Source organism: Hermetia illucens, chromosome 6 (genome assembly GCF_905115235.1).
Source record: "Hermetia illucens chromosome 6, iHerIll2.2.curated.20191125, whole genome shotgun sequence".
In the NCBI taxonomy this organism is placed as follows: Eukaryota; Metazoa; Arthropoda; class Insecta; order Diptera; family Stratiomyidae; genus Hermetia; species Hermetia illucens.
The window spans coordinates 30921848-30941673 of record NC_051854.1 but is presented as its reverse complement, the minus strand read 5'-3'; positions in this window follow the sequence as shown (position 1 = coordinate 30941673).

The following is a 19826-nucleotide window of genomic DNA, read 5'->3' as shown; positions in this document are numbered from 1 at the left end:
CACTTGAGCGAGGCGTTTACGATGCACCTCCTTGTCAAGGGCATCAGCCCATACCTCCGCACCATAGAGAAGGACGGACTGCGTTGCTCCCATGAGGAGACGTCTCCTAGTTGATATAGGGCCGCCGACATTCGCCATTAGCCGACTCAAGGCCGCGACTCCTGCTGCAGCCCTGTCCGCTGCTGCTTTGATTTGCTCGAAGAAGCTCATCTTCGAGTCGAGCATTAAACCAAGGTATTTAATCACTGGTTTTGACTCTATAGTCAACTCGCCGATCGATATGGGACGCAAGGTCGGGATTCTCCTTCTGGTCAGGATGACTACTTCGTTTTTTTCCAGCGCAAGGTTGAAACCGCGAGCAGTCATCCATCCGCTTACCCGTCGCATCAATATGCCAAGTCTGCTTTGCGCCTGTTCAACAGGGCGTCCGGCAACAAGTGCCGCAACGTCGTCTGCATAACCGACCAGGCGCGACTCTTCAGGCATATCGAGTCTCAGCAGACTATCGTAGGAAGCGTTCCAGAGGTCCGGCCCTAGGATGGATCCCTGCGCTACTCCCGACGTGATTTCCATCCTCCTCTGGCCCTCTAGCGTCTCATAGAACAGGGAGCGGTCTTTCAGATAATCCCTCCATATCCGCAAGAGATAGCTTGCCACGTGAAAGGAGTTCTCTAGTGTGCCTAGCATATCTGTCCATCTTACGGAATTGAAGGCATTTCTGACATCAAGCGTTATGAGGAGCACTATCCGTCGAGATCGGCGGATGTGTGCCCCGGCTCGATTAAACGCATTTACCACCTCCATAACAGCATCCACTGCAGATTTCCCTGTTCTAAACCCGAACTGCCTTGCGGATAAGTCCTCGGCAGCACGGATCGCTTCAGCGAGTCTACCCCTGATGAGCTTCTCGAGCACTTTTCCGGCCGTGTCAAGCATACACAGCGGTCGGTATGCAGACGGGAGCTCCGGGTCTCCTTTACCCTTGCTGATCAACGCGAGTCTGGCCAATTTCCAGCGACAAGGAAAAATGCCCTCCTTCAAGCACGCGTTGAACGCTTCGAGCAGCAATTCTGGCCGTTGGCGGAACACCAGTTTGTAAACTTCCGCCGGGATGCCATCAGGACCTGGCGCCTTCCTGTTTTTCATAGTGAGAACCGCTTCTTCGAGTTCTCCCATTATGAAAAGGGGGCAATCCACGACGCTTTCCGCGCTGTTTACATCAACCCGTACAGGGTGTCTGGGGAACAATGCCCGCACAATGCGGTCCATCTGGTCGGTGCTCAATATGCAGGGCTTCCGCAGAGCCCCGATTTTCCGCGTGACAAGCGTATAGCCAAGTCCCCACGGGTCATCATTCACCTCATTTACAAGATTTTGCCAGCCGCGAGCTTTGCTTTTATTTATAGCGCTGCGGAGTCTCCTTTTCGCTGATCTATATTGTGCCTTTATGGCACATGCCTCCTCGTTGGCGTACAAACGTTGTGCCAAACGGCGGAGCTTATGACACTCCTTCCGTAGGTCGGCAATTTCCGCCGTCCACCAGTACATAGAAGGCTTGTCGCGCCTGGGGCCTCTCCGGGGCATGGAAGCCCCACACGCCGTCGTTATCAGATTCATCATTGAATTTACGACGGTGTCAGCTGCGACACCACCACCTCCCGGAGTGCCCCCCAGCGCGGCCCTACCTGCTCCAAGAGCTTCGACGAACCTTCCGATGTTCACCTTCGCGACATTCCACACGCAGGGGGAACGTCGTGTTGGTGCTCGCCGGCAAGTAGCGTCAAACACTTCGAACGCAATGTACTGATGATCACTTGCCGAGAAGTCTTCTAGGACTCGCCACCCGTCCACCGATGATGCCAGAGATTCCGACGCAAAAGTGATGTCGGGAATGCTTCCTTCACAACCTGGGCGCCGAAACGTTGGCGTGGATCCGGTGTTTAAAATTACGAGCCCGGTTCTCGCCGCCATTTCCGGAATCCGTTTCCCTCTGGAATCTGATTGAGGCATGCCCCATTCAAGAGCCCTGGCATTAAAATCACCGCCAACCAGGATTCGTCCCTCCGTGCTCGAAACGGCGTCCTCCAGAGCATCAAGCCGGCGCCGAAAGTCCGGAATCCCCTCATTCGGCGTCAGGTAAACGCTAAAAAACGTTATCCCTAAGCACCGGATCCAGACAAATCCGTCCCCCCGGCTTTCGGCAAGAACACGAAGTCGAACGTCGTCCCGAACCCAAATGGCAGCGGTGCCCGATAAGTCGAGATACCATGAGGACGGGTCCTTGTTTCGGTATTGCTCGCTACTCAGCACTAGATCAGCATTTACTTCCGCAGCGAACTGTGCTAGCAACTGGTGAGCGGTTGCACTCCGGTGCATGTTAATTTGCAAAATGCGGATCATGGCGTTCGCACCCTAGCCCTCTCCAATTCCGCCCTGAAGATTGGACACCGTCCCGAGCCCGCAGTGTGTGCGACGCTTTCGCCAGACGCGCCACGATCCCTGCAGAGAACACAACTCTCGCTTTCCTTGCAAGTCTTCGCTTGATGACCCGCTTGGCCGCATCTCCGGCATGCTGTCCTCCTGTCCGGACCCTTGCAAGCTGCTGACGTGTGTCCATAGTCCAGACACCTGTAGCACTTGGTGGGGACTATCCGCATTCGTACCCTGCATACTACCCATCCGATTTTGATTCTCCCGCTGTTAAGGAGTTTCCTCGCATATTGCTCGGGGACATCCACCACGGCAAGTTTTTGGCCTCAAGCATTTACAGAGGTAATACCTACCCGGACATTGGTTACCTCTGGACATTCACGCTTTAGCGCCTCCTCTACTTCGACCTTTTCTGTGAGGCAGTCAAGATCCCGTATTTCTAGAGAGCACATGGGTTCTAGGTTGGAAACAAGAGCCTTCTCCCCCAATAGCCCCTTGACCGCTTCGCAGAACGTGCTCTTGTTGGTCGTCTTTGGGCCCAGTTCGACGAGAACTCCACCACTCCTCGTTTTCCGTATCGAAGACGCCTCTGCTCCGTTCTCCTCGGGTTTCATCCTGTAGCGGATTTCACTGAGGACTTCCGCAAATGTCTTGCCTTCCGTCGGCTTAATGGGGAGAGCCGACGGTCTAGTCCTTCTTCGTTTCCTCGTTTTTTCCGCTACTGGCTTTGGGTTGGCAGCCTCCTTGTTTTTGGACAGACGTGTCTCTGGCGACGGAGTCCGTTGTTTCTTTTTATACTTTTTCGCCTTCTTTTTTTGTGCCTTGGAGACTACTTCGACAAAGTCTCCTTCAGGCACGTCGTCCTCTTTCCGCTTTTTCCCCTGTTCACTTTGCAGAGGGCTATCTGCAGTCCGTTTGATGCAAGCAGCATTCTCAGCGGGGAGTGCGACTGTTTCTGCTCTACAATCGTCTTCCGCTGCTCTCCACGTGCGTCTATAAAAGGAAATGTGATCCAGTAGTTCCTCTAGTTCCATCAGCCCGTTTTTGACGCCTTTGCTGACGTTTCTCTGAAGGAACGTTGCTGACCGCATACGTTTCACCACTGCTGCGCACTTTCTGATGAGCCTTTCCTCTTCGGCTCTAGCGAGGACAGTGGAATGCACTTCCACTCGATTTGTTTCCAAATCCATCTGCTCAGGACTAGCGTTTCTCACTGAGCTTACTTCCAAAACAGGGGCACTGCAAGGTAATGGAGTTGCCATCTCCGCACGGTCAGTCGCGCCACTTGATGACGCTTCCTCTTTATTTGGGCGCCCCGGTGTCTCATCGGGTATATCAGCCCTCATTGCCTCTTTCACTGATCGCTGCGGTGAACGACGCATTTTTGTGCTCCGCCCAAACGCACCCAGCTCTTCCTCCTTGTCTGTTGTTTCGTCGTTTTTTTTTATAATTTTCAGAATATTCTCCATGAAAAAGGTACCAGCGCATCGTGTGCAAGGGAGCGGGCCGCAATAGTCAAGAACGGGTATACCCTCGGGGACACAACCCCTACCCCAGTTCCCTGAGGCCTGACCTACGCTTAGCCGATCCCGGAATTCACGGACGGATCAGCGCTCGCTCGGGGCAACGCGGTCTACTAACACCGGTTCAATGCACACTTCCCGACCAGGGTCCCGAAGGGGCTGGCTCCTGATACACGTCGCAACTACCACCTTGGCAGAGCTACGCTCACATCACCCCGTCGACGCCGACAGAGAGTTGTCGACGGCTCCGGAGACTCCCAGTGTGTCCCGACGTGTACCGGTCATTAGCGGTTCGCTCTTCACCGAGAAGCTTTCTCGAGGCTACTACCTAGGACGCAGGTATGCTGCCAGCTAGGGGGCAGAACTACTTACTCGGGCACCTCGGGGACGTCACACCCCGTATCGTAAGCGACCTGTTTAAAAATCGCTAACGGCCCCTGAGGGCGACATAAATGCTGCACCCTAAATATACAAACACTATCTATGACCGCATGACGATGAATGCATATATATGTGCGCATCGTAATTGATGTAACGCATTTCCACCTTTACTCCGTGCCCAAAAGCTTACATAGGCATATGTGTTAGGTATATGAATAAAAATCCGCTGTTAACCAGAACATTTATGTCAATTATATTGGTTACTACTGTTTCACTTTTTGGGGCACACATTTTATACCCTATCTCCCCTAGGTTTCACCCAATATCAGAAAAAAATATTAGTTTCGAAAAGTACTAATTGAGCCCTTTCATTTGATACCCCACACGACCATGCTCTGTGAAAAAGAATGTACACCCTCCTTTCGCGTGTATGTGTATATGAAATTCAACACAAAACGGCGCCACTCGCTGCATGTAAAGGGATACATAGACCATGTATTCTCATCAAATTTCGTAATAATCGGTTCAGCCGTTTCTGAGTAAATCGGGTGTGACATTGAACCGATTTGAATAAGATTTTGTGTTTACACAAAACCTTAACAAGTCGGGTAATCGGAAGTTTGACGCTTCAGGGAGAAAAGGTTTTGTGTTTCCCTATGTGAGGAAGAGTTCCGTGTGTACATAGTCAAAAATTCCATTCTATTGGGCGGTTTTGTAGCCAATTACTATAAGTTTTAGTAGTAATATACTATTATTACCTTTATTTCAACAGATATTGGTATGAGGGGAGGCTTCGGAGACTAGACACCATATGATTTTTTTCAGATTTTTCGGTTGGATAGTTTCTGACGATGGGTCCGTGAAAAAAATGATTACTTTCGGCCCCCCGCACTCCCCACTTTCCCAAAAGATGTCAAAACTAAACCTGCATCGGAAAGTACTAATCGAGACCTTTCATTTGATACCCCACTTGACAATATTTGATGAAAAAAAAGTGTGACCCCCCCCCCTTAAGTTTGACCTAGAATGCAGTAATTCACAGTATGCGTGGGCGTTCACAGTTCCCACCTTTCCACTAAATTTGGTGTCAATCGCTACAACCGTTTCCGAGAAATATGCGGGTGACAGACAGACAGATAGACAATAAACCCATTTTACTCAGGTTTTGTTTTACACAAAATCTTAAAAAGGGCTGGGAAGAAGTAGATTCCTGATAAATGCGACTTTAATATTCCATGCGAATGTCAACTACTGTCGCTAATTATGACGTCAGCATCTTATTTGCATGGAATTAGAACCAGTAAATTCGCGCGAAATTGCTAAGTCTGAACTACTATAATTTTGGTCAGATTTGCATGAAAATTGTCAGATGTATGCAAGATATTGTCCTCTATGCTAAGCGGGTTTTTCAGTCAATTTCTAAAATTCGGTAATATATTATTAGTAAGTTTATTTGAACGGATATCGAAATGGCACATATTTTGTGTCCTATATTTCATCTAAGCACACCACCCTCATTCTTTTCGGATTTTTGGTTTGGGTAGTTTCCGATCAGTTCTGTCTCACTTTAAATGTGGACATTTTGACTCCGTGTGTGTGTCTCAGGCCTCCATTGTACTCGATTCCCTCATCTAACGGAATATCCCAAATTCGTTTACGTATTGCAGTATTTCCATTAGTGGATCTGATGCTACCCGCTGCAGTTGGAACACATTAGCACCAAAAATTTAATCTCTGATACGTCCATAGACAAGGCACTCACATATAAAATATTTCAATATTTCTGCGAGTCTTCCTGCTTTTCGGATGAACTTTGCAGTGTGTTTGTTTGGTTCTGACAGGAAAAGTTCTGTGTACATAGCAGCATTAAAGCTTCGCCACCTATCATTATGAGAGGCTTCTTCCCAGTTTTTGATAGCAGAATCCGCCAATGCTTCTCACACGCCAATTGCAGGTTCCGGTCCGGGCATGGAAGAAGTTGAAGCCTCTTTTGCCAAGACATTCGAGATTTCATTTCCCTCTACACCACAATGATCAGGTACCCAGAGAAATTCCACCTTATTGAATCGAGAAACAGAGTTCAGTCGGTTTCTACATTCCAAAACGATTTTTGAAATGATCAAAGTACTATTCAATGCACCTTGAATATCACTACAGATTGCGATCCAGGTTCCCGCCATTAGGATCGCATGCACTTCCAGCTGAAAGACCGTTGGGTATTGTCCCAAGGGAAAAGTCCACTTCCCGTTTTTATTCGAGAGGTAGACTCCGGCTCCAGAACCATTTTCTGTTTCTGAACTATCGGTGTAGAAGACGTCAGTATATCCTGATACGCATTCCTCTGGTTAGTCTCAGTTTTCTCTTCGTTTAAAGATAACATCATGTCTCTTACCGAACAGATGTATGGGGATCCGAGAATCGGAGGGCATCTCCATAGATTTAATCAAATTAGTCATAATTCTTTACAGTATGGCTAGTTTACAGCGAAAACCCTTTTGTTTCATCTTAACAGCCCATAAGCTGCGAGAGCTCGCTTCATCTTTATATCTACATGTTTTTTCTAAAAAAAAGTTTCTTGTCTAGAATAACTCCCAGATATTTCACTTCTTCGGAGAATTGAGATGAGACAAAGAAAATTCAGTTTCGTCCTTTTTAAGGCTTTGTGTAAAACAAAACCTTATTAAAATCGATTCATTGTCTGTCACAAGCACTTTTATCCAAAACGCCTAAACCGATCCGAACGAAATTTGGTGGACAGATGGGAATTATGAAATGCCACGCATACAGTGAGTGACATAAATTTGGGTGTTGTTTAAAGGGGAGCTCCCCATATATGCAAAGGGAGATTTAAAAGTTTTTTGCACCGGATATACTCTTGTAGAGTATCAAATGAAAGGTCTCGAATAGTACTTTCCGAAACTGACATGAGTTTTGGCGTAAATTGCAAAGTGTGTGTAAAAAGTCAAAATATACGCACTTAAAGTGAGACAGGACTCATTTTCGGAAACTACAAAACCCAAAAATCCGAAAAAAATCAGGGAAGTGCGCTTATATAAAATCTAGGCCACAAAATATGTCCTATTCCGATATCCGCCCAAATAAATTTACTAATAGCATATTATCAACTTTTAGAAATTGACTAAAAATCCTACGACCTCAAAATTCCGCACCAGCATAGAGGACAATATTTCATATTCACGTGCCAAATTTCGTGGAAATCTGGCCATTACCGCCAAATTTATAACAGTTCAAACTTTACTGCTTTCAAAGCCATACAAATAAGATGAAGACGTCATAATTAACGAGAATAATTGGCATTCCAGTGGAATATTGAAATTCCATTCATGAAGAATCTACTTTTCTCCAGCCCTTTTTAAGGTTTTGTGTGAATCAAAACCTTATTAGAATCGAGTCGGTTTCTGTTTGTCCGTCTGTCTGTCTGTCACGCCCGATTTATTCGAAAACGGCTGGACCGGTTATCACGAAAGGTGGTAAAAGTATGTGATCTACTGTTTCCTTTACATGCAGCAAGTGGTGCTATTTTCTGTTAAGTTTAAAAGGGGCTCCCTATACATGTGAATAGAGGGTGCAAAATATTTTTTTTCACAAAATGTAGCCATGTGTAGTATCAAATGAAAGGGCTCAGTACTCAGTACTTTTCCAAACTGGTTCCATATTTGATATCGGGTGAAGCATAGGGGATCAAGGACTCAAAATATACCATACCATACCAAAATATATCGTCTCCTTTTCAGAACCTATCCAACCGAAAAATCTGAAAAAAAAATCACAGTGGTGCATCTCTACGAAATCTAGGCCTCAAAGTACATCCGGTTCTGATATCTGTACAAATAAAGTTAATAATAGTATATTTCCACATTTTAGAAATTTACCCGGAAACCCCCCCCCCCTTATGTGCATCCCAGAAGTACGGTATATGGATAAGGGATAACATAGTGTACAATTTAGCCAACTTTGAAGAAAATCCAATAATTATTAACAAAGTTATAGGGGGTGAAACTTAGCCATTTTTATGAACTTCCTGCACTTTACAACCTGTATGACGTCATCATCACATATTAGTTCGTCAATACCGGAACAAAATGAGTTCTTATGAATGGGGTCTCAAAGAATTATTTTGTTTTAGTTTTTTAGTCATTTGTATATAAATATCAATTACTCGAAACTGACATGTGTGTATGTAGGTATATAGTATATGCGTGATGATGACGTCATGCGGGTTGTAGAGTGCACGAAATTCACAAAAAATTGTAAAGTTTCACCCCCAATAACTTTGTTAATAACAGTTGGATTTTCTTCAAACTTGACCAAACTGTGCATTATATTCTTCGTTACACTCATGCCAAATTTTGTATTTCTGGGATGAACATAAGGGGGGGTTCCGGGTAAATTTCTAAAATGTGGAAATATACTATTATTAACTTTATTTGTGCAGATATCGGAACCGGATATATTTTGAGGCCTAGATTTCGTAGAGATGCACCACTGTGATTTTTTCCAGATTTTTCGGTTGGATAGGTTCTGAGAACGAGACCTGTTACACTTTTTGTGGGTCATATTTTCAACCCTAACTCCCCTATGTTTCATCTAATATCAAATATTGAACCAGATTCGAAAAGTACTAATTGAGACCTTTCATTTGATATCCTACATGGCTACATTCTGTGAAAAAAAAATTTGCACCCTCCATTCACATGTACGGAGAGCCCCCCCTTAAACTTAACGCAAGATGGCGCCACTTACTGCATGTAAAGGGATCACCAGATTACATACTCTCACCAATTTTCGTGACAATCGGTCTAGCCGTTTCCGAATAAATCGGGTGTGACAGACAGACAGACAGACAGACAGACAGACAGACAGACAGACGGACAGACGGACAGACAGACACCGTCACCATTCTAATAAGGTTTTGTTTCACACAAAACCTTAAAAATGAAGAGAAGACTCACAGGACTTGCCACGTTGGTAAGCATGTTGGTTTTCATTTAGGCGTTACGACCTTAGCGCCTTCACGCGAATATGACTCTCCAGACATTTCAGCGAAAACCATTTTAAGCAGATTTGCCTGAAGTTCTTTGGATTTGAATAGTCATCTTTCCCAGGCTTTGGTATGCAAACTACTTTCACCTTCCGCCAAGAGGAAGACACGTAGCCTAGAGCAAGACATCCTCGAAAAATATTTCTTAGAAGTTGCTCTAAGTGCTCCTTTAGCATCGCAGGGTAGATGCCATCAATGTCCGGTGCTTCGAAGTATTCAAATGATAGTATAGCAGCTCTCACCTTTTCATTGGAAACAACCGCTCTCACAGTGTCCCAATTCCCCTTCCAACACCTTCATGTTGAAGGGTTTGCAGAAACTGTCAATTCTCTTCTTCCCACTTCTGACATCTGTTCTCCCGAGTGGTGTACTTCCAAGAGAGTCTGTATAGACTCAATTCTGGAGTTCCTGAAGGAACCATCCGGTTTTCTAAGAGAGTCCAACTTGACCAACTCATCCTTATTAAGAACTCTGCACAGCCTGGAAGTCTACCTTTCACCTTCATAACAGTATTCGTAACAGTATGCCCTAATAGTCTCGTTTCGCACGTTTTACGAGCCTCTCTAGGACAAGCCTATTCAAAACACTCTAAAAGTACACGATTCAAAGTTTCCAATTGATCTTCTACCGCCAAAGCAGCTCAACTTTGTCGCCAAGAAGTTCATTGAGCTTTCCCCAATCCGTTTTCCTAGGATTCTCCCTTTGTATTACATGCTGTTCGCCTGCAATAGTTAGACTAAATTCTAAGTAGCGGTGATCTGAGGGTGAGACTCCATCTAGCACCCGTCAGTTTCTAATCAACTCTAACAACTTTGAAGTGCAGATTGTTAGCTCAATTACTTCGCTTCTTCTTGGCTCCACGAATGTAGGGACGCACCATACGTTCGCAGACATCATACCAGCTGAAGTGATAAAATCAAACAGCTTCTCTCCTCTAAGATTTCATTTGCTACTGCCCAAACAAATATACTGAGCGTTCGCATTACTATCTATTAAAAGTTCAAGGCCACTTGATTCTGCATACACTAACAGATCCCTTCGTTCTTGCTTAGGCGGAGGACACGAAGAATCATAGGATAAGCAAGCAGAGGCAACTATAACGCTTCTCCTCTTACCATTAACCTGATATTGTAAATTGACCGCAACAAGGTCCTTGAGCAGAATTGTCTCAACATGGTTGCCTCTAAAAATTTTGACATCAGAACGCAGACCCTAGGTGTTGAGGTTTTTTCGTCGAAAAATACCTAGTCCCTTTGACTGATCCAATATCATAGATTTTTTTAAAACGAACCCATGGTTCTTGAACCAGAAATTTATAAGGACAGTCCTGCAACTTTGACAGCCTTGTCGCCAGTAAAGAGGAAGGAGGTTTAACATGCTGTAGGTTGATTTGACTAACTCTTATGTTTGTAGCCATAAGTGCAGTCTAATATAAAAACCGCCACTAACTGAAAAGTGTGCTGCGTTTAGTGTGGATCTCACCGAGGTTACCAGCTTGTCCACACGTTCCGCCGAAAGTTCCGCTTTCTTGCGTCCGATTTCTCTGGATATCGCCACACTTGGTGGTGTAGCAGCGCCCACGTCTTCATTCCCGAGAAACTTCGCCTTCTTTCGCACTGCCTAGGAGCCCTCCCAGGTTCACGGTGTCCGGGCGGCATGGATCTGTTTTCACATACCGGCGTTAAACCAGTTGCGTCCTCATTACCAGTTTCTGTTTCTTCCGTTTTTTAGGGTGCAGGTGGAAGAAAAGGTTCTGACAAGCAAACCTATAGACCCTTCTCCTTTGTGGCTAAAATTTCTTTCTGCTAAGCCTTCCTCCCCCATATTTTAGAAGAGTTAGGCAACCATGTCACCGGCAGGTCGGCCGTAGTCAGGTTTCCAGTTCCTCCCATTAAAGAAGTTTCTGTACTATCTTTTCTGGCTGACCGCGCCGTAGACACCGGGTGTAGCTTTTCCACTGAAGTGAAGAGCCTGTCTTCCACAGATTTCTCCGTGAGAAAACATGAATTTAGTGAGGCCTCCAAAAACCGGGCCTCGGCCATAACCTGATTTCTCAAAGTCGAGGGTGGATTCTAAGTCTGTGACTTCTTATTTGATATCCCATGCGACTATATCCGGTGAAAAAAATGTTTAAATCCCCCATTTGCATATATGGGGAGCCCCCTTTAAACTCCACCTAAATTTATGTCATTCACCGTATGCATGGGATTTCATAGTTCCCATATGTCCACCAAATTTCGTTCGGATCGGTTTGGCCGTTTTCGGGAAAAATGCGTGTGACAGACAGACAGACAATGAATCGATTTTAATAAGGTTTAATAAGGTAAAGGGGAAAGACTAGAAAATTAGAAAGACTATTTCCACAATTTGGAATTTATTTGAGTAGAAAAAGATAATGGAATTCAATGGAGTTTGGGTATGATTTTAGTCATATTCCGAGCGCCTTTTGAGGGTAAAAATAATCGAAATCCCAAATGTTGTTGAAAAAAAAATTCAGTTTTCATCACTTTTTTTTACAAATAACGCAACCTTTGGTCCGTTCACAAGCGTTGTCGACTCATCGTGATCGGTACCACCATTTTATTTTATGAAAGGCGTGATCTGCATATAGTCGCGAGGCCTTCTAGTCATGCAATAAAAATGTTATACCGAACACCTCAAACCATTAGTCCGTTTTTGATGCATGAGTTTATGGCAGATTGATGAAATACTGATGGTATAAGGTCAGTTTATCGCTTTCTCCAGATCCTAAAATGCAATGAAAAGAGCGCGATGCTTCTCATGATATTTTTATATGAGTAACCGCGCAGCGTGTATTGCATCAATTGTTCCGCAGTTCTTGACAAACCCGGCTTGATTCACTGTGATTTAAACGATTTCGCCAATACGGTTATCAAGAAATTCAAAAACCTTCATGGTATGGGATAGCAACCGGATCGGATAGTAATTTGAACGTTTTGCTGGATTACCTTTCTCTTTCCGTATTGGAACGTGGGTACTTTCTTGCCAGTCAGATTATCTTCTAGCTTACTCAATAACACGGTTGAAGAATTCGCTGAGCCACAGTATTGAGTCCTAACTCTTCGCTTTCCAGATCTCAGATGCGATGTTGTCATGTCCTGTTGCTTTCACCCAAGATTACGTGAAGATATAAAGCGGCTACATCTTATGCGGTTGAGCCGGAGTTCCACGCTTATAAAATCTAAAGGAGCACAAACTTCGTCTTAAAATTTTTGCAAGATATTCTGGGATAGCTAATTTAACGATATATGCAAAATAAAAAGTCGTTTCTGAAAACCTCATTATGCGATTTCCCCCGTAAGGTAAGTGACACTGCGCCCTAAAAAAATTAATGTGCCTCCGCGTGCTAAATATAGGCTGCTCATCAAGCCTATAACTGAGAATAAGAAGAGATGTTTAACTCTAACATCAAGTATTAAGTTGCATCCCAGATGCCTTAACCTACATTGCACAAGTACCGAACACTGTCCAAGAGTATGTATGGAAATTTCGTCACCTTACTCACGGAATCCACAAACACTGACCGCAGACATCCCTAGTCCCACAGGTGGTGCTTAAGCCTGCGACTGCTTGGGTTTATATTCCCCCATGGGATGCGATGTACACCCTCCCGATTTCACAAAAGGATTCCGGTCCATACAGCGATGTTTTCTCTGCTTTCTGGCAACCAATCAAGAATCCAGACCTTATTGTACGAAACAAGTGTATGTAATTTATAAAGACATTTCTATACTAGTTTAGAATTCACCTGGTTCGTCTTAGGTACACCTATTTATGGCATATATTTTCGCTTAGAATATACTGGAATGCCGACTCATTGGTACGAAGTAGGTTTTCCTAGGACCAACCACCGGAGTCAATCATAGAAAGGTTTCTAGGGACATATCGTCCCCAGTGATACACACAAGCCTTTCTTTGAAGTTTCTGTAGCTCTCTCACTGTTGTGCCGAATTTGATTCATTGGCATCATTATATGTATAATATTAGGTGTACAAATAAGTTTCCGCGGTTTTTTATAAAAAATTAGGAATTTATTGTGAAGGAACAGTACATTACGTTTTATTTAAAGTATTTTCCATCATTTGCCACTACTTTTCCCCATCTTTCTGGCAACATTCGGATACCCCGTCGAAAAAACTCTTCATCTTTTGACGCTATCCACAAATCTACCCAATTTTTGGTGTCTTCATATGATGTGAAGCGCTGCTCAGACAGACCATGTGCCATCGACCGGAACAGGTGATAATCGGAAGGGGCTAAGTCTGGTGAATACGGCGGGTGGGGTAAAACTTCCCAGTTGAGTGTTTCCAAGTATGTTTTTACCGGCGCCGCAACATGTGGACGAGCATTATCGTGTAAAAGAATAATTTTGTCGTGTCTGGAGTAGTAATGGGCGCGTTTTTCCTTAAGTGCCCGACTCAATCTCATCAATTGTGTTCGGTAGAGAGCTCCAGTAATGGTTTCGCTTGGTTTCAGCAATTCATAATACACGACACCAAGCTGATCCCACCAAATACACAGCATAAGTTTTTTTCCATGAATATTCGGCTTAGCTGTCGATGTTGATGGTTCGCCGGGCTTAACCCATGACTTTCTCTTCTTTGGATTATCGTAGTGAATCCATTTTTCGTCACCAGTGACTATACGATGCAAAAAACTCTTTTTTTTATTCCTGGCAAGCAGCATTTCACTCATGCATAATCGGCGTTCAACGTCTCTCGGCTTTAGTTCATATGGAACCCAATTTCCTTGTTTTTGAATCATTCCTAACGATTTTAAACGATGTGAAATTGCTTGTTGAGTATGTATATTGTAATGTAAGTGCAAGTTCTTTTTGCGTTTGGGACGAATCTTCCTCCAATAGTACTTCTAATTCCATGTCTTCGTACACTTTCGGCCTTCCACTGCGTTCTTTGTCCTTCACGTAAAACTCACCGTTCTTAAACTTTTGAAACCATTCCTGACAACTTCTCTCACTTAAAGCAGCTTCACCATATGCTTCTAGAAGCAATCGATGCGCCTCAGCTGCAGATTTTTTCAAATTAAAGAAGTAAATCAAAAGTTCCCGCAAATGATGCTTATTCGGCACAAAATTTGACATTTTTGCACGAAAAAAATTACGTGATGCTGATACGGAATCACTAGTACTTTAAGGTTATGGTGTTGCCGGATGACGAAACTTGGGATATTACGTTTTACATCTGACAATTTCTCCATAACCTTCTGGTGGGGCAATCTTTTGACAAACCGCGAAAACTTATTTGTACACCTAATAGTATATATCCAACTTGGTAGTTTCGAGGCGCATTCCCATTTCTTTCCGACTATGGACGTCCAAATCACCAAAGCTTTTGTAGCTTCCCGAGATATGTTCCAGAGAAGTTTTTATTCTAGTTTAATTTACAAGTGCCTAACCTCTGTTTCTCGTTTTGCGAGGTATATAAAAGAAAGTCATCCATCTGCACTAAATTGCTTTGATGCCAGCTTCCACCATGGTTCTCTAAACATTCTCGAATCCCCAACAACTGCCTGGTGAATCTTGGAGTTGGATATAAGAATATACGAGAAGGAAAGAATAACTCCGCCACGAAATCCGCAGGCAGAGGCTGACAGGAGCTGATCGATGACTTAAACAAAGAACCATGGGCCTTGGATAAGCTGGTTACCAAAAAACTAGGCGCTCATCGGTCACCCTGTTCTATAAAAGCTGCGAAGGTGCAAGACATGGTGCAGGCCCTATTTTCTGTCCAGCCCATCCGAACTGACGTTGTCGATGAAAGAGTGAGTACTGAACAGTGCCCACTCTTCACTGCAAAGGAGCTAGAGCAGGCGATCTTGTTCATGAAGGACAAAAAAGCACCATGGGCAGACAGGAGTCGGTCGTAACGATCGTAAAGCTTTTAAACTTTTTTTGTTTTTTGTATCCAATTTTTGGAATGGAGAATCTTTCAAAAGTATTGTGTGAAAATTTGAACGGAATCTGAGCACAATTAAGTAAGATACACCGGATTAAGTAACCACGCCTCATATATGACCCAGCGCGACGAAAAAAATTATATTATCATATTTCAAACAAACGTATAGTGCTCTTTCTGAGGATGTTTTGGATACCGTCAAGCCTGTCGATGGAGATTTGAACAAAGATGTCCTCCTGGATCGATGTGGCGGATACTTAACGCAGAATAGCAGAGTTCGAAATAACTTATTTGGAAAAATTCACTAAAGCACTTGAGTGAAAAGCTTATGTTAATATTTTTTATTTTACAATAATAAATTGCTTTGTTCCCAAAAAGTGAAAAATTGAAATTTCAAATAACCCTCGCAGCGTTACTTGGTGAAAGCGAATGTCCTAAACTTTGATTTCTTGATTTCACATGATCTTGCATCGAGTTATAATGTGATTGCTGCCAATGTGTTATTTTTTAATATTTCTTCATAAAAATTTTACACAATATGCTTCGAATGCCATACCTTAATGTAGCATTAGTTTTAATAAATAGATTTTAACTGAATGGACAAAAAATATATTCAAATAATTAGCCTTTTTTTGCACTAATTAACGCTAGGTTAACATTACCGCATTACCAAGCATCACCGCAATACCGCATTATAATATATGATGCTGCAATATCATGACAAGTATCTGGCTAGCTTTGGGCGCATTTTAGTCTGGCTTCGAGTCGGCTTCGGGCTGACTTCGGACTAACATCGGGCTGGTTTCAGCCTATGCTTGGGGTAGGAAATGATTTCGGATGCGTATGTTGAATATGGGGATGCAGATTCTAAGTTTTAAATAATTGATTTGTAATGTTACAGTTTGGAATGAATGTCGGCTGCCAGTTGATGTGTATATGACGTTGGTCTTCCTTATATATTCTAGTACCAGCGGTCGAAGTGACTAGTGAGTGCTGATACCGACTATCGGTTGCGAACTTCATCGACGATTGCCTACCTTGCCGTGACCAGGGACCTCAGTAAGGAAGATCATCTAGGAAACAAGAGGTGACACCTGGAGCTAAGCAATAATAATACAGTGCCGAGGATTGAATGGTCACGGGGGTGAACGGTGAACTCTGGGAACAAGGCGACCCCAAGTTTCAATCAGCCTTGTCTCGGCACACAGGGGCTCTGTCGAAATTGACTCGAAGCCAGGACAGCACATATAGGAAATTAAAAAACAAAAAAAGAACAAAATTGAACCTCGATCATGACGATCCAACCCCGAATAAAAGGTTAACCCCAAGCGCATCGATGGAGAACCTAAGTTTAGACTCTGATTCACCACTTAGTCAAGTGGAGACCAATCTAATTGGGACCAAATCTTTAACGACCTAGCGAAAGAAGACCCCTTCTGTCAGGACTCCTGGTCCTGGGCTGCAATCGGCACCACCAGCTGAGGCTAAGTGTCCTGCCCCTGGGTAAGAATCCGTCCTCGGACACTAAACAGCCTTCAGAATTACCTCAACACCTCCACCTAGAAACAGGAAGAAAAACAAGGGAGGCCGGGAACTTTCCTTATTATCTGCGTTCCGGAAACCGACATTAAGAAGGTTCGGGAACGAACTGGCTACTGGTTCTACTATGAGCTCCAACATGCTGACCTGTTGTATGCCAATGGAGTAGATGGATTCCGCTCGTGCCTGGTGGTCTCAAAAGGCCTTTAGGCTAATTTGGTTAACAACTTATTTGATGGCGACATCACAACGAGATTGATTCCATAGTGCTCTGTATATTTCCCCTATAACGGCAAAGAAATTCCTAGTGGAACATCAGAGCTATCCAACATACCCACCATATATGCTGGGAAAGTTCCAATATCAGTGTAAGAAGATCGAGACTATTAGAGTATCTAGTAGGAACCAACCTGTAGATTCTCAATTTGGATAATGAACTCACTTTCTTCAACGTGGTTAGGCGAGAAGTCATCGACATTATCATGGAATCCCCTGACATTGCGGCTCTGATCGAAGGGTGGGAAGTATGAAACGATATCACACTTTCAGACCACAGGCGCACTGATTTTGTAATGAGGATGGAATCACCTCTGACCAGTCCAGAGGTGAAGAATACAACCCTTCGACTCTCCGAAGAAGTGAAATACTTGGGAATCACTCCAGATAAAAGCTTCTTTGGAACATACATTTACAGGTAAAATTGAAACGAGCTCTCCAGCTTATGAGCTGTGCAGACGGACCTTTGCCTCGATATGGGGACTCAGACCTCATACGTTGCTGTCATTGGGCCGATGTTCGCATATGCATCCGTAGTAATTTGCAGCCCCTGGATATATTTATTCAAAGTACTTCAATGAGAGCAGTTCATAGACTAATTCGATTAAATCTGTGGGGAAACAACGGACATGGGGGGCACAGAGCATTGGGATAGTTATTGGGAGAACTTAATCCAGTTTTCACAATGCCTTCTAATTCTCGGGTCCCCATACATCTGTTTGGTAGAAGATATAAAGTTATCCTGAAACGTAGAGAGAACTGGGAAGTCCCACACAATGCGTGGCGGGATATATGGTCTTATACACCGATGGCTCAAAAACAGAACAGGGCTCTTTGTACACGAAGCGTCCAGCTTCCGGCATTCCAGCTTGTTTTCAATAAAAGTCATATCTATTTGCATATGATTCTTCAATATTACAGAACAATGCACAATAAATTGCATATGCATTAGCATTAATGAGAGTACTAGTACTCTAAGTGCATACAAATTATTAAGAGATTTTTGCATAGTTTAACTACATACATTACTTAATCCTAAAGATTTGTTTTTCTTTATGCATACAAAAAACATAGCAGTGTGGGCTTGGCATTAATTTTAATTGTAATATTTTTACACCTACGCATTTATTTTTGTTTCCAATTGTACGTTTGATTTCCCGGGCGAAAACAATAATAGATTGCTAAGGGTTTTCTGCAGTTCAAATTTATATTTCGTCCACAAAACATATTTTTAATAAAAAAGTAAGAGTATTTTATTGATTTTGATTAGTTTTGAATCAAGCAATACTGTTGTGATTACAATAGTAGGACGTGGGAACCACTACATCCCGGAGAAAAGGGAAATCAGCCAGGAAATACAGCGTCCTTTGCAGTGTTCACCAAAAAGGATGCAAACGCACTCAAATTCGAAGGTAAGCCAGAAACTCGAGGTAGGAAGCGATCAATATCCCCTTTGTTAGTGAGGCGGTTAGCTCATTGCAGCAAGAAGAACCCTTCCGTGATGGCAACCCAGCTAAAAGATGAACGTGAGAAAATTCGGAATTGATAGCTGACCCTGACCAATGTGCGAGGCAAGATAAAAGCAGCAGGATCACTCTCAAGACCATTCGACATCAACAACGGTCTAAGACAAGGGGATGTCCTATCATGCATCCTCCTTAATCTGGCCCTGGTGGAACTGATCCGTGATGTTACCTAAGCATGCGAGGTGTACGATTCTCTCTAAGTCCACCCAGCTACTGGCCTATGCGGACGATGTCGACATCATGGAAGAACGACCCGAGACGTACAAACTGCCTTCGTCCAGATCGAGCAGGCGACGAGAGATCTTGGGGAAGGCAAGACAGAATATATGGTGGCAACGTCAGCACCAAAAACCAACTAAGCAACAAGATCAAACCGCACTGATCAAACAGGAAGAATAAAGATAGGAGAATACAACTTTAAGACCGTTGATAATTTCTCCTATCTAGGGTCGAAAATCACAACCGATAACAGCTATGGCGATGAAATCCGGGCGAAACGTCTCACCATAAGGTCAAAGCTTTTACTGTGTAAGACAATGACCTTGCCAGTCCTCATGTATTCCTCGGAGACTTGGGTTCTTAGCAAGAAAAATTATGAACTCTTGGCCGCGTTGAAGAGAAGAATCCTTCGAAGAATTTTTGGTCCCCTACATGAGGATGGACGATTCCATAGCCTACATAACGACGAAATCTATGAGCTATGGTACCATGACCGTCTGGTTGTGGATAAAATCCGTCTCAATAAGTTGCGGTGAGCGAGTCACTTAATCCGTATGGATGAGGATCATCATCATTATCATCAACGGCGCAACAACCGGTATCCGGTCTAGGCCTGCCTTAATAAGGAACTCCAGACATCCCAGACATGGATGAGGATGATCTCGGAAAATCTATAAGGGCAACATCTATGGGAGAAAAAGAAAACGGGGCAGACCCTGCCTAAGATGGAGCGATGGCGTAGGTCAGGACGCCAGACAGCTTTTTAGGATATAGAATTGGTGCGCCTCGTCGCAAAACCGGGATCTCTGGAGTTCCTTGCTAAGGCAGGCCTGAAGCGATACCGGTTGTTGGGCCGTTGATGATGATGATGTGGCAGCTATGGTTCAAATTGTTCGCCGGAGACTAAGAGAAAATAATTTCAAAGCTTGAAGGA